This window comes from Telopea speciosissima, chromosome 7, assembly GCF_018873765.1.
Source record: "Telopea speciosissima isolate NSW1024214 ecotype Mountain lineage chromosome 7, Tspe_v1, whole genome shotgun sequence".
Classification (NCBI taxonomy): Eukaryota; Viridiplantae; Streptophyta; class Magnoliopsida; order Proteales; family Proteaceae; genus Telopea; species Telopea speciosissima.
The window spans coordinates 57,770,042-57,783,913 of record NC_057922.1 but is presented as its reverse complement, the minus strand read 5'-3'; the positions used below and the strand labels follow the sequence as shown (position 1 = coordinate 57,783,913).

Sequence of the window (13,872 nt, the reverse complement as noted above, 5' to 3'; positions counted from 1 at the left end):
TATCCCTCTGGCGTCGATGTGCAACTGTTGTAGGAACCCAGGATTTGAGTCCACTGACCATTGTCTTGCTTATGGTGGGACTGCTACTAGGGTGTGGAGCTTTTTCTCGGGTATCTTTGATGTGCCTGGTGATCTCTCTCTGAATGTTAGAAGTCGGATCTTGCAGTAGCATGAATTGGCTAGTGGTAATAGCCTAGCTGCCTTCATTGTAGGACTGCTGCCCTCTTTGATTGTGTGGGAGCTCTGGAAAGAAAGGTGCAACAGAAGGCATGGGGAGCGTATGAGAACAGCTCGGAGTATCATTGGATGCATTATGGCTTGGGTTATATGTCTGCCTATGCCCTCCAAACTAGGCAAAAGCTGTTCGCTGAGGGAACAGCAGATTCTGGCAATTCTTGGAATGGCAGCCCCACCATCTAGGGTGGCCCGGCCTATCCTAGTTTACTGGTGCCCCCCAATGACATTGAAGTTGAATGTAGATGGAGAAAGCAAAGGTAATCCGGGTGACGGGGGAGGAGGAGGGATCATAAGGGACAGCGAAGGGGTGGTTATGGCTGCCTTCGCTAATTTTTATGGCATGTGTATGAATTCCATCGCTGAGCTACGTGCTATGAGAGATGGTTTAAAGCTTTGCCAAGAGCTGGGCCTTGTGGGAGTGGTGATTAATTCAGACTTTATTTCCATAGTGTGCATGTTTAATCTTAGAAGATGTGGTTTGTGGAATGGGTGGTATTGGTTTCGCGAGTCTATGGGGCTGCTGGAAGTGGTAAATCCTACCATTTCGTTTGCCTATAGAGAAAGTAATAGAGCTGCAGACTGGCTGGCAAACCATGCGTGCAATGTCAGGCAGTCCACCACTTTTGGTCGGGGTGATCTGCCTCAGGGAGATTTGAGCCTCATCCTAAGGGAAGACAGGGCTGGCTTGCCTGTACTCGGGCAGTAGTGCATATTGATTCTTTTTTGTTGGTCTCTGGGTTTGGGGTAAGGCGGCATGTCCCCCCCCCCCTTGTATTCTTTGATTATTAATAAAATTCTAGGGGCTGCCCCGGGTCCCAGAGAATATTCGGGTTAAAAAAAAAAACAAAACACTAAACATAATAGATTGTAGAATGAAAAATAAGTTTGGTAACTACCTATGTGAAAATAATTTTTAGGGAAAAAGTTTTCTATCCGGGAGTGTGGCCCACGCCAGCACTCCCATGAGTCTATCTCTCTCCTCCCCATGTGAAAAGACACTTCTGCCCCCTTGTTTTAAGGAGGAGAGAGATAGACACATGGGAGTGCAGGCGTAGGCCACACTCCCGTACAGAAAACTGCTTCCCTAATGTTTATTACATTTTTTAACAAAGGAGTGAAGAAGTTCTCTCATCACCTATCTTCTTTCCCAAATCAACTCTAAACAGTAAAAATGAAGAGAGTTCTGGAGAATTAAACCTAATGTGACATTAGACACTTCTTTATTATCTTCTTGGTGATCAAATAGTCGAACTCAAACAAGGATAGATTAACTTTGATACTTTTTTTTTTTAAACCCGAATATTACCTGGGACCCGGGCTGGCCCCTAAGCTTTTATTAAAATCATGAGCAAATAATAAAGAATACAGGGGGGGACATTCCGCCTTACCCCTACCCAAGACAAGAACACACCACTCAAGAAACCTTCCACCCCATACAAGTGTAAAAACAAACAAGCCATTAGCTTCGTAGGACAGGAAGACCAGCCTTGTCCTCACGGAGTATGGCCTGAAAAGGACCCATCGGCAAGCTCTCTGGCAGATAAACAGTAGAAGTCCTCGTGTGACAGGAACGCTTGGCTAACCAATCAGCCGCTCTGTTGCTCTCCCGGTAGGCAAAAGTGATGTTGGCCGAGTACAAGCTAATAACCCTTGAATCTCCTTGTAGTAGTACCAACCTTCCCATAAGTTACACCTCATCTGATTAATTTCTCTAACCGTTGCCTCTGAGTCACAGTTAATCACAACATCCATGAAACCCAACTCCATACACAACCTTAGGCCATCCCTCAGCAACCTGAGTTTTGCGAGTGAGTTGGTACAAGGTCCATAAAAATTACAGAAGGCTGCCAACACTTTCCCATTCCGGTCTCTAATGATCCCACCTCCTCCACCCAAGCCAGGGTTACCAGAACAAGCGCCATCAACGTTTAGCTTAACCGAGGAGGAGGGGGGGCACCAGTAAACCGGGATGGGCCGCTTGCTCTTAAAGGTTGGAACAGCAAGACCAAGACATTGTAAAATCAAGATTTCCCTTACAGAACCGTGGGGGCCTACCTTGGCCGGATAAGGCAACTCCCTCACCCGGGCTTTGATGCAATCAATAATGGAGTTGGCTGTCCGCCTCCTGTCATCATGTCTTCTGAAGTTTCTCTCCCTCCAAAGCTCCCAAATGATCAGGGATGGCAGAATCCCAGTAATAAAAGCACTGAGGCCATGTCCACCCGCCAATCCCTACCAGAATAAGACCCTGCTCCTCGAGTTTGGGACCACTTCTCCAGAGTTTGGAAAGATGGGTGAGGTCAAACAATCTAGAGAAGTGGTCCCAAACTCTAGCCGTTGTGCCTCCGGAAATAAGGCAGTGGTCTGTCGTCTCCCTCTGGGGCCTACCACAGCAACAACATTTCGAAGCTAGAGGAATACCTAGCGCCATTAGAGAGTCATCTTTAGGTATCCTTGCATTAAAAGCTGCCAAGAAAAGAAGCCCATCTTCAACGGGAGTGTGCTATTCCAAATCCACTTCGCATAGGAAGCTGTTGGTGACTGACCCCGCACAACAATCCAAACCGCCTTGATAGAAAACAGGCCAGTACTGGAGAGAGTCCAAACCAACACATCCTCTTGATCCAACAAGAAGAAAGCTCCTGACGAAACATACTCTCTGATGGCCTCTGAATCAATGTTGTCCAACACTTCCTGCTTCCAGGTACCGTCCATACATAAGGCATCCTTCACCAACAGCCCCACATCAACCCCAAGACCATTGTCTACAGTGTCTATTAGCGGACCAAAACCCGTCCTGTTGTCCAGCCAGAAGAAAATATTACCTGCCCCTAGCAGCCACCTGGAATTAGATAAAAGGACCTCCTTGTGCTCCAAAGTGTGCCTCCAAGACTTCGAGCCTGTTCTAGTTGCCTCTACAAGAACGACATGCTGATTTTTAAAGAACTTAGCTTTGAAAAAATCACTCCAGATCGAGCGCTCCCCTAGAACCCTCCACAGGCCTTTGAGCCTAAGCGAAAATCCTACTTCCTCCAGCAGTCTGATCCCCAGCCCTCCCTCCTCAACAGGTCTACACACTTTATGCCATCCAACCCAGTGTTTTCTCTTCCCCCACTCCGAACTGCCCCTAAGAAAATCAGCAAAAATACCGTAGACCCGCTGATGAGCACATTTATGTGTGAAATCTTAGGGCATAAAGCATACATTTTACCACATTGGACAGAGTTACGAAGTGCTTTCTTGTGCTTTTCAGGGTTTAGGTGAATTATTGTGAAAATGGAGGAGATGATGCTAAGGAGATGTTTTTAACCTTTTTCGAGGTGTTAATAGTATGGATGCATAGCCCATCGAGTCAGCTTCGCAACGGTTCAAACGACACTTGATTCCCAGTTGAAACGAAGAAGTTATGGCCGTTTTCGTAACGACGTGCGAAAATGGTGTACAGGGGTTTATTTATAATTATTGACAGTCAGACGGCGACAAAGTGAAGCGGAAGTTCGGATTCCAGGGGCCTAAACACAATTATCAGGCGTTACTTTACTGTACCCGAAAGATTCCATTTGGAAGGCTCTGGACAGTCCAACTTCAAATTGAGATATCTTGGGCTCCCCAACTCCGAATTGGATGAAATTTTGGTCTATTTTGGGTGATTTTTCGCAAGGAACACAATGGTGAGGCCTATATAAGCAACCCATGCTCCACGTTTTTTGAAAGACAGAATGGGTATTTTATTTATTCTTGAAGGAATCCTAGTCATCACCCTTACTCTCTCTCTCCTCCAACTTCTCAAGGGCACTTCTGGAATTCTACTTGGGATAGATTTATATTTTCTCATCTATGGAAGGTTGAAAAATCAAAGATGCTTTGATTTTATTGCTTGGAAAAGATATCTACAAAGAAAAGGAAGCACTCGTTAGAATTGGAAGTTTATTTTTCTAGAAATAGAAGGTCTATGTAAACAATCTTCTCTTCTTCTTTTTTCTATTTTTTTTTTTTTTCTTAGGATTCAAGGCATTGTAAAAGAGGAAGGAGAAGAGAATATTCTTTTTTCTTAGGGAATATTTCTCCTACACTTCCATCTTCTCTCTTCTCCTCTCTTCCACCTATAAATACCCCCTACCTCTCTTGTAAAAATGGCTCATTCACTTAGTGAAATTTCTTCTCTTCTTCTCCTTCTAATTTGTGATTTTTGGCTTTTCTAGGTTCTAGTTTGCTTTTATGATTTTTAGTTAATGGTTATAATAGGTTTAGTTTATGCTTTAATTTCAATTTAAGTCTTCAATTGGGTTGTAATTTCTTAATTCTAGTTTAGGTTTTAAGCCTTCTAGTCTAAGTTCTTAAGTTGATGACAAGACTTGAAGATTTAGAAGAGGAGGCCATGGTAAGTTTATGCAAGTATTCAAGCTTTTCAATTACATTCATGCAAGCAAATCCAAGTTTTACTATCTAAACTCTCAATCTCATTCTCCATCTCCTCTATCTCTCTCTATCTTCTATTTCTTTTATTTTAATTTAATATGGTTGTGGTTTATGGATGCATTTTTATTCCCTTATTTCTTTTTATATGGTTAGTATGTGTGGCTGTATTTTTATTCCTTTCAATTCCTTTCAAAATTAATCCCTTAATTTTGTTAGATGCTTACGAGTTAGGATCCATTGATTTTCGTTAGTTTAATTAGTTTAATTTAACACTTTAATTTGGTTCACTTTGCATTACTTTTAAGTCAGTTAAATAGAGTGGCGTATATCTCCTCGTGTTCGACCCGTAGCTACGATTGACCCGTACGCTTGCGGTTTTATTTTAACTCAAACACCCGCCTAGACACCACCTTGGGTGGAGCCAGCGTCGCAAGAACATGAATTGGAATTTAGGACAGAACATGCGTTTTAAGAGTGATCCTGCCTCCTGCAGAAAGCAATCTCCCTTGCCACCTTGCATCTAATCTTCTCAATCAACCCATCAAACAAGCAAATCTTCATCCTCCCCGAGTGGAGGGGTGCTCCTAGGTAAGTGATAGGGAGAAATTTCCTAGGAAAACCAGTAATCTCTCCAACCAAAGGTGCTCTAGCCGATGTGGCCAAACCACTCAACACAAAACAGCTCTTCTGTCTATTGACCAGCTGACCCGAGAAGCCTTCATACCTACTGAGGAAGCCCATGATCTGTGAGAGTGAGCCCTTGAGCGCCCTAGAGAAGATGATTGTGTCATCTGCAAAGAGCCAAAGTGAAATCCCCGGGCACCCTCTTGGGAGCTTGTAAAAGGAAGCATGCCCTTCCACAAACAAGTTTTTAATTCCCCTGCTAAGAACCTCCTCAGCAATGATAAAAAGAGCTGGAGAGAGGAGGTCACCTTGCCGCACCCCTCTAGAAGATTTGAAAAAACCAGATTATTTGCCCCCTAGCACTGTAGAGAACCTACAGTTGACAACCATCTTCTTAATCAAACTGATCTAGGCGTCGCTAAAGCCAAATTTGCCGAGGACCTGCCAGAGAAAGACACACTCTAGGCGATCAAAGGCCTTCGCCATGTCCAGCTTAAGGATAACATTGGCCCCCCTAGGTTTCCTGTTGATGTCCTGGGCCACTTCTTGCACAATAGATATGGAGTCATGAATACTTCTGCCTTGCACAAACGCACCTTGTTCCTCTGAGATTAAGGAAAGGAGGATACCAGCCAGCCTGGAAGCAAGGATCTTGGCAATAATCTTGTAAGCAAAATTACAAACACTAATAGGACAGAGATCAGACATTACCTCAGAGTTCTCCTTTTTAGGGATGAGGACCAAGTGTGCCGAGGTGAAGCTCCTGGGTAGCTCCCCTCCAGCAAAAAAGTTTTAGACCGCAGCCCAAACCTCCTTACCCACGATATCCCAGCACGAGGTAAAAAAAAAAAGCCAATAAAGCCGTCCGGACCCGGCGCGCTCTCACAAGAAAGGGAGAAAACAGCCCCCTTGACCTCTTCCAGGGTGGGGCACACTAGAACTCTTTCATTATCAGCCTCACAGATAACCTTAGGAACCACAGCCAGCAGATCAACATCCTTCACACAGGCTTGAAAAGTAAAGATGTTAGAGAAATGCCGCACCGCCTCCTCCTAGATCCCCTCTGGGTCCGTTATCCACTCTCCATTCCCCCCCCTTGATTCTCTGGATACAAGCCTGCCTCCTTCGAACATTCACCATAGCGTGAAAGAATTTAGTGTTTCGATCCCCCTCCCTTAACCAGGTCACCCTAGACTTCTGCCTCCAGAACATTTCCTCCTGTAGGAGAATTTCCTTCAAGTTTTCCTTGGCTGCCACCAACGCTTCCCTGGACTCATCGGAGGCTTGTTGGTCAAAAACAACCTCCGCTCTGCACACCGAGTCCTCTGCGTCCCTCACCTTCTGATGTATATTGCCAATGGGCGCATGATCTGAACATGCTCTGTTGAAGTGGGTGACATAGCTCCTTGGGAAGGAAGTCAACCAAACCGTGTTAACCAGAAATCTGTCCAGCCTTGCCATCACCCTACCCGCCCCCACCTGATTATTCGTCCATGTGAACATGTTCCCAACATAGCCCACATCAACAAGGGCAGCCCTACTCACGAAAGACCCAAACTCCTCCACAGAGAGCGAACAAACAGGTCGACCAACCATCTTCTCTAGGGGGGACACAACCGCATTAAAGTCACCTCCCACTGCCCAAGGGTGCGCCACCTCCCTCGAGAACACCTCAAGCCTCTCCCACGAGACCCTTCTTTCCACATTTGAACAACGGCCATGGACAAAGGAAAAAAGGAATGTCCCCCTGCTGGCCTCCTTGCATTCAAGAATAATAAACTGATCATGCTCCTCCACCACACGCACTGTCAAAGAGGTCTTTCAAAAGATCCAGAGCCTGTCCAGCACATGAAAAGACTCCAGCCCAATCCTCCTCATCAAAACCCTAGCCTTCGCAGCCTGTGCCTTGGGTGCAGCAATAGCCACAATGTCCACCTTGTATAAACTCACCAAAGACTTCAGTCGCCTAATAGTGGGCTTATTTCTAACACCTCGTGCATTCCAAAGATGCAACTCATAAGGAAACATTGCACGGAGCTGCCGTCGATTGCATCAATCCTGTAACTCGTCTCTGGACCGTATCCCTGGTATGTCCACCCTGCCTGGCCTTCTTGATCTTTTCCTGTCATACATAAAAGCTGCTCCAAGGAAAGCAGTTTTGGGATGCACAAGACTGCGGATCCAACGACCTGCCGGCACGGAGGCAGTGCTCCCTTGTTCTAATCTCCCAAGAGTCATGCGAACCCTCTCCTCCAGAGTGGAACTGAAGACCCTCACGCTCTCCACCATCTGTCGCCGCTCCAACTCAGGTTCGGGCAAGGTCGAGACATAACCATCATCTTTGGAACCCAATGGCAAAGTTCCATGTGCAAAATAGCCTTGCAAGCTGGCCCCTTCAGGCTGTGAATGAGAGCTAAGTGTACCACTGACAGCCCCCTGAACGGCCAAAGGTTACTGGGTCCACCATTGTTAGGCATAGGTTACCCAAATTGACATCCCCATTCCTGTCTTCACCATCTCCTACACATAACTCACCTTCCTACACCGCCTGTACACCCTCCTCCACTACTGGCTGCAACAGCTGGGATTCCTCTTCCGCCCTGGCATTACCGAAAACAAAGGTGGGCTGCATATCCTCCACCGCAGGCTAAAGAGAGACGCCCTTAACCATCGCAGGGCCCCCCGTCTCACAGGCAGGTACAAGTTCCCTGGTTACTGTAGTACCAACAGCAAGCCGTTCGCCCCTGGCCACCCCTTCGCGTAAACCTACAACTCGCCATCGTCCTCAACTGCGACGCCGAGGCCTCGCCAGACCAGTAGCAGCCTCCCCAGCAGTCGCGGCACCTTCCCGGGAAGCTCCCTCTCCTCTAGGTATAAATACCCCAGCGTCGTCCCTGTCATCTTGATCTCCATTAGCGATAGTTACAACGGCAACACTCTCCCCTGCTCTAGGATCCTCCTTCCTGCACACAGGTTTCCTGTACTCTTCATTCCTGTGCCCCAGCTTGGAACAAATATCGCAATATGCTGGCCTGCTCTCATAGATCACCTTCTGATAAAACCCCGTCGTCCTACAACCAATCCAGATTCTCGAAGGGCGAGAGGCACGCAAGTCGACCTCTACACACACCCTTGCAACCACAGTTCTAGAACAGTTCGCAATAGCTCCGTCAACACGCAAGACTCTGCCAATAGCACATGTAATTGAGATGAGAAAATTCCCCTGATAAAGGTTGACTGGCAGCCCCGGCAAAGAGACCCACAACGGCGCCAATGGGGACTCCCATCCAGACACAAAATCCGATGACCATTGCATGAAGCGAAACAAGTAGCCCTAGATATGTAACTGGGCTTTAAGCCAAACCTTCACGAAATCCTCCTGGTTCGCGAAACTCAGCAGGACATGGCGAGGGTCCAGGGCCAAGATAAACACATCGCCCTTCAGGAAAAGTGTCTTCTGCAAATGATCCTTAATCTTGAACAGAGGTGGTTTCCCATAACTACACGTGGCCACCAGTGATCTCGCAAAAGACCTCTCAGAGATTGCGAGTTCCTCCTTGGAGAAGAAGACCGCAGGATCTCCAAAATGCGATGATGGTTTTTTAACTTCAACATGGACAGGTGGCAGAGTGGCTGAACAAGAAACGACAGCAGCAAACGACGCTGTCCCACCTACAAGAATCCCTAGAGGGGGAGAGGGGTCAAGGAGGTGAGCCTCCTGGGAGGGGGGGACCGCCATGGCAGAAGCATGATGGAAACCCTAACCTACGCCACTGGAGCTAAACATGCGCACCCACATTTTTCTTTTTGACGAATAGACTTTGATACTTTTTTTTTTTGGGGTGAGTAAAAAATATATTACCACGAGAGAGAAAGAAACAGAGAGCCCCGAAGGGAGGAAGAGAGGGAAAAAAAAAAAAAACCACCAGCCAGAGCAAAGACTAAGGGGTAGTAGCAACAAAAGAAACATTTGAGAGACCCCAGGAATCAACAATGAGCCTGTTCCTTGGGGAGTCTATACAAAAGGAGGGAGGAGCTATCGCTAACTTTGCTTTGATTTCAAAGGAGAAGGAATCCCAAATCATACGGTAAGATCGAGAATTGGAGGTTCATTTCCTAATTTTGTGCTCCATTCAAATATGATTGATAGCTGCACAAAAAGCCATCTTCCCGATTGAATCACAAAGAGAGGAGCCTGCAAAGGTCATATCGATCAAAATCCTCTCTCTAGGGAAGGGCAGGATTCTTCTTTGGGCAGGCTAGCATTTGTTGAGAATGCCTTTCCAAATTGCAGCAGACATAGGGCATTCAAAGAAGCGATGGTTGAGGTCTTCATCATTGTTCTAGAAGAGGCAGCAAGCAGAAGGAGCAGAGCTGTGCCGGCTGCAAAGAAAATCCTAAGTGGGAAGGCAATTGGTGAAGACACGCCAGGCTGTGAAGCAGTGCCTAGGAATATGAAACTTGAACCAAAGAAGCTTCCTCCAAGGAACCTTGGAGCCCTTTATACGAATGAGATTCCAAGCTGCTTTGGAGAAGAAGGAGCTGCCATTGGACCAAGTAACAAGGTCTCCTCTAGCCATCGGCCTTCTAGTAATGGAGGGGAGATCAATCCAAACAAGATCCAAAGACGTGGAGGAGAGGGGAGGCTGCTGCGGCAGATTTTTTTTTTTTTCTTTGATCTGTCGGATGCATTCACGTACAACCAAAATAAAAATGAAAAATTGCAGTCCCATTTATCAATCATGATCATCTCTGATACCATTGATAGAATAAATTAATGCGGAACATCCATGGAGATCAATGAGCATACAAAATTATGATGGTGTTCTTGGCGTACCTGATCTATGTTTGTGAAAGCCGAACTCTTGACGATCCCTGTGGTTTGGTCTGCCCTCTTCCACACAACTTTAGGTTTTCTCAGAGATGTCACTTAATGGGCCAGTGACAACTATTTATAGTGGTGAAGGCAGGGACCAACCCTGCATAGAAACTAGGGTTTCCTTCCCATTAAGGAAACAACACTTTAGGTCCACACATACTAACTGGACTCATACCATTAAGGCAGCTCCCATCAACACAACTAAACCGATTTTAATAAAATAAAAATGAGACTATGTCAGCCCACCTTATGAAAATCTTACAATATTTGGTTGAGTATGGGGAAGTTATATCAATCTTCCTACAAGTCGCTGATTCCTTTGCCAAGCGGGTCCCCATCGTTGCCCTTTATTTTCATTTTTTTTTTCTTATTTAAATAACAAAATAAGGTGTAAATTGGTTTAGAACTAGGTATTCTGTTATGTTCTAGAGTGTTGACGTGATCTGGAAAAGAATTGGTTCTGAAAATCGAAAATCAAACCGAACTACTTTGTTTGATTTTGGTTCTTATTTGGTTCCAAAATCCAATTATGATTCCTTTACTCGGGTCATTTACTATGATATAGTAGTATTATAACTATTAATTAATATATTAAATATATGATGTATAATATAATATATTATACTATAACAATATTATAAAATTTATTACAAGTAGTATAATATATTAACATTACAATTATAATATATTAATATGGGAAGTAGTTTTATGTTCGAGATTGTGGCCTACACCAATACTCCCATAGTCCCATGTGTCTATCTCTTTCCTCCTTAAAACAAGGGGGGTAGAGGTGTCTTTTCATTTGGGGAGGAGAGAGATAGACTCATGGGAGTGCTGACATACGCATGGTTTTAGACTTTTAGTGCATGGTATCAGAATGGGTATCGGCAACACACAAAACTGATATGATACCGAAATTTTTTTCCTGTAAGGTTCCTGACCGGTGCGGTTCCTAGTGCCTCTCACAAGAGGAGGGTGGACCCCACTCGGACAGAGTATTCGGTCAGGTGCCCCGTGTGGATTCCACCCCCTCTTGTGAGAGGGACTTGGGAGCCGCACTGGTCAGGGAACCGTAGAAGATAACGACTCTATGATACCGATATGGTATCAGCCTGGATCGGTTGTATCGAACAAAAATATCCTTGAAATTTGATAAAAAATGAGTTTTCTAACCATTTTATCCCTTATCTGTACTGTCCTACCGATACAATATCGGCACAGTATCGATATCGATGACTAGCAAAACCGATACGTTTTGCCCGATACGAGCGATGATACGATGCTGATACTTAGAACCATGGGTGTACGCCATTCTCCCGACAAAAATCTTTTCCCCTGTTAATATTTAGGGAAAAAGTTCTCTGTCCAGGAGTATGGCCTATGCCAGCACTCCTATGAGTCTATCTCTCTCCTCCCCATGTGAAAAGACATCTCTACCCCCTTGTTTTAAGGAGGAGAGAGATAGACACATGGGAGTGCTGGCGCAGACCACACTCCCGTATAGAAAACTGCTTCCCTACTATTTAATAGAAAAAAGTTTTCTGTCCGGGAGTGTGGCCTACGCCAGCACTCCCATGAGTCTATCTCTCTCATTCTCGTGTGAAAAGATACCTTTGTTCCTTTGTTTTAAGGAGGAGAGAAATAGATTAATGGGAGTGCTGGCATAGACCACACTCTTGGACAAAGAATTACTTCCCATATTAAATATACTCAATTTCAATTCTAACGACTCTTATTCTGGAACCGGAATCAAACCGATCTTTGTTCTACATTGTAAGTCTGGATTGCAAAAAGTTTTTATTCAATTCACCTTGGCTTGTTTGGTTTAGTTACAATTTTAATTTGATACCCTATCAAGTAAGGGATCTGGATCAGACCCACATGGGGACGTATAACAAGCACGCCGTTGACGCATCGTTAACTTCCGTCAACTTACTTGGTCGGTCCATCTTTTTTTTTTTGACTTTCTAAAAAGTAAAGTTGTGTACGGTTTGTCGCGTCATGGACTATTATGGAAAGCAAAGCTCTACGGTCTGGGAAAAGAAAGAAAGAAAGAAAACTTTCGGTAAAGAAAGCGTTATTTCCAAATGCCCGACCAAACTTACAGTTCTTCTCCTGAACTTTCACTAATGTTATGTATATCCTTACTGTCTAAACTAAGTATCACTATAGTCCCTCCTCTTAAACAGATCTGTTATGTTATAACGGATCTTAACTTTTTAACATTGATGGATCATTCTGCCCCCCTTATAGGGTAGAATGACAAAAATACCCTTATTCAAAAAAAAAAAAAAAAAAACATCCCTGTACCTTATCTGCTCCAAACCCATTTGCAATCATCCCGGCGAATCCCTTTGCAATCATCCCTTGAAACCATGAAATGCCTTTTCTCGTAATCCAGAAATTTGTACGAGTTGTACACGGTTTTTCTGCAAACCTCAGGTTTAACTTCTTCTTTTTTGTCTTCATCCTTCTTCGGTTCTTCTGCCTGAGGTTGAGGTTTCGGTTTCGGAGAGAGAAGCTCAACCTATCTATGACTCTTCCGTTGAACTCTGTCCAAGACCTTCAACGGATCGGCCTTTTCCCCTTCACAACCACCTTATGAGTCTTGCAATCGGTCTGAAATTAGGGTTTGAAGACAGTTGCAGAGCCCTGCAAACCCCTTTGATTGAACACAGTTGCACATCAACAAAGGAAGAAGAGCAAACACGGTTGTAAAGCCACGAAAAGGAAGAAAAATTCAAAAAACGTTCTTGGCCAAAACGATGATGATTCGATTTGAAGACTTAAAAGGTTTCGTTCAATGATTTGTTTAGGTTTATTTTAAAAAACCAAACATTTTGGTAACCGGATATTAGCTCACTGCTCTGCTTTTAGGGACTGAAAGAAATGTATGTCTCATGGCCTGTCCAAAGAGGTCATTGCAGCAACGCTGCCTCCCCAAGGTGATGGAATATGAGACCGCCAGAGATGGAGGAGTTTCCAAGTAAATACCTGAAAAGACCATCTATATCTCTGTGCTTGCTGTTTGACGTTTGCTATGGAATTTGTAGACACCTTGAATTAGTTCACTCCATTATAGTAAGGGAAATTCTTTCCCCCGTCAAGAAATCTAGAAATTTGTACACGGTTGCAGGTAGATTTTTTTCTGATTTTGTGTCGAGCAGTTGGGGAAAGAGTCATCACTTCCATCAGAGTCGAATTGAGTGGTGCATTTCATCTAGGAAAACACAGAATGTAAAGCCAAAAATAGAAAAAAGAAGAAAATTTGAGGTGTAAAGTTCATTGGCTTAGAAGGATGGATCTGTTTCTTGGCTTGTATTCTCCGTAGAGAAACTAAAAAGCTTAGTCTCATCAGAGTCGAGGAGTTGGGGAAAGAGTCATCACTTCCATCCATTCTATACAGACTTAATTTTCAAACACAGATTTAACAGGCGAAAGAACGAGAGGGAATTCCTACATATCATCCAGAAAAAGAAGACTTCGAAGACCATAGCTTTTAGGTTTGCAGAACCGGAGCTCTAGCGAATCTGGCATCGGCTCATACTCAGCACACAGACGAAGCTATTAAAACCCTAAAACATTTTTAGTTCCCACAATGAATTAGGGAAAAAGGCATTACATGGTTTCAAGAGATGAATGCAAATGAGTTCAATGAAAGGGGTTTGCAGGGATGATTGCAAATGGATTGAAAGATACCTGCAACTCAAGAT

At 44.5% G+C, this 13,872-nt stretch overlaps 1 non-coding gene across 1 annotated transcript; it reads right to left on the bottom strand.

The window, feature by feature from the left end:
• Nucleotides 1-13,457: 13,457 nt before the first annotated feature.
• LOC122670206 lies at nucleotides 13,458-13,552 on the bottom strand. The gene has a single exon (XR_006334180.1). It is a non-coding gene; the product is annotated as a small nucleolar RNA Z103 (small nucleolar RNA).
• Between the last annotated feature and the right edge of the window lie 320 nt (nucleotides 13,553-13,872).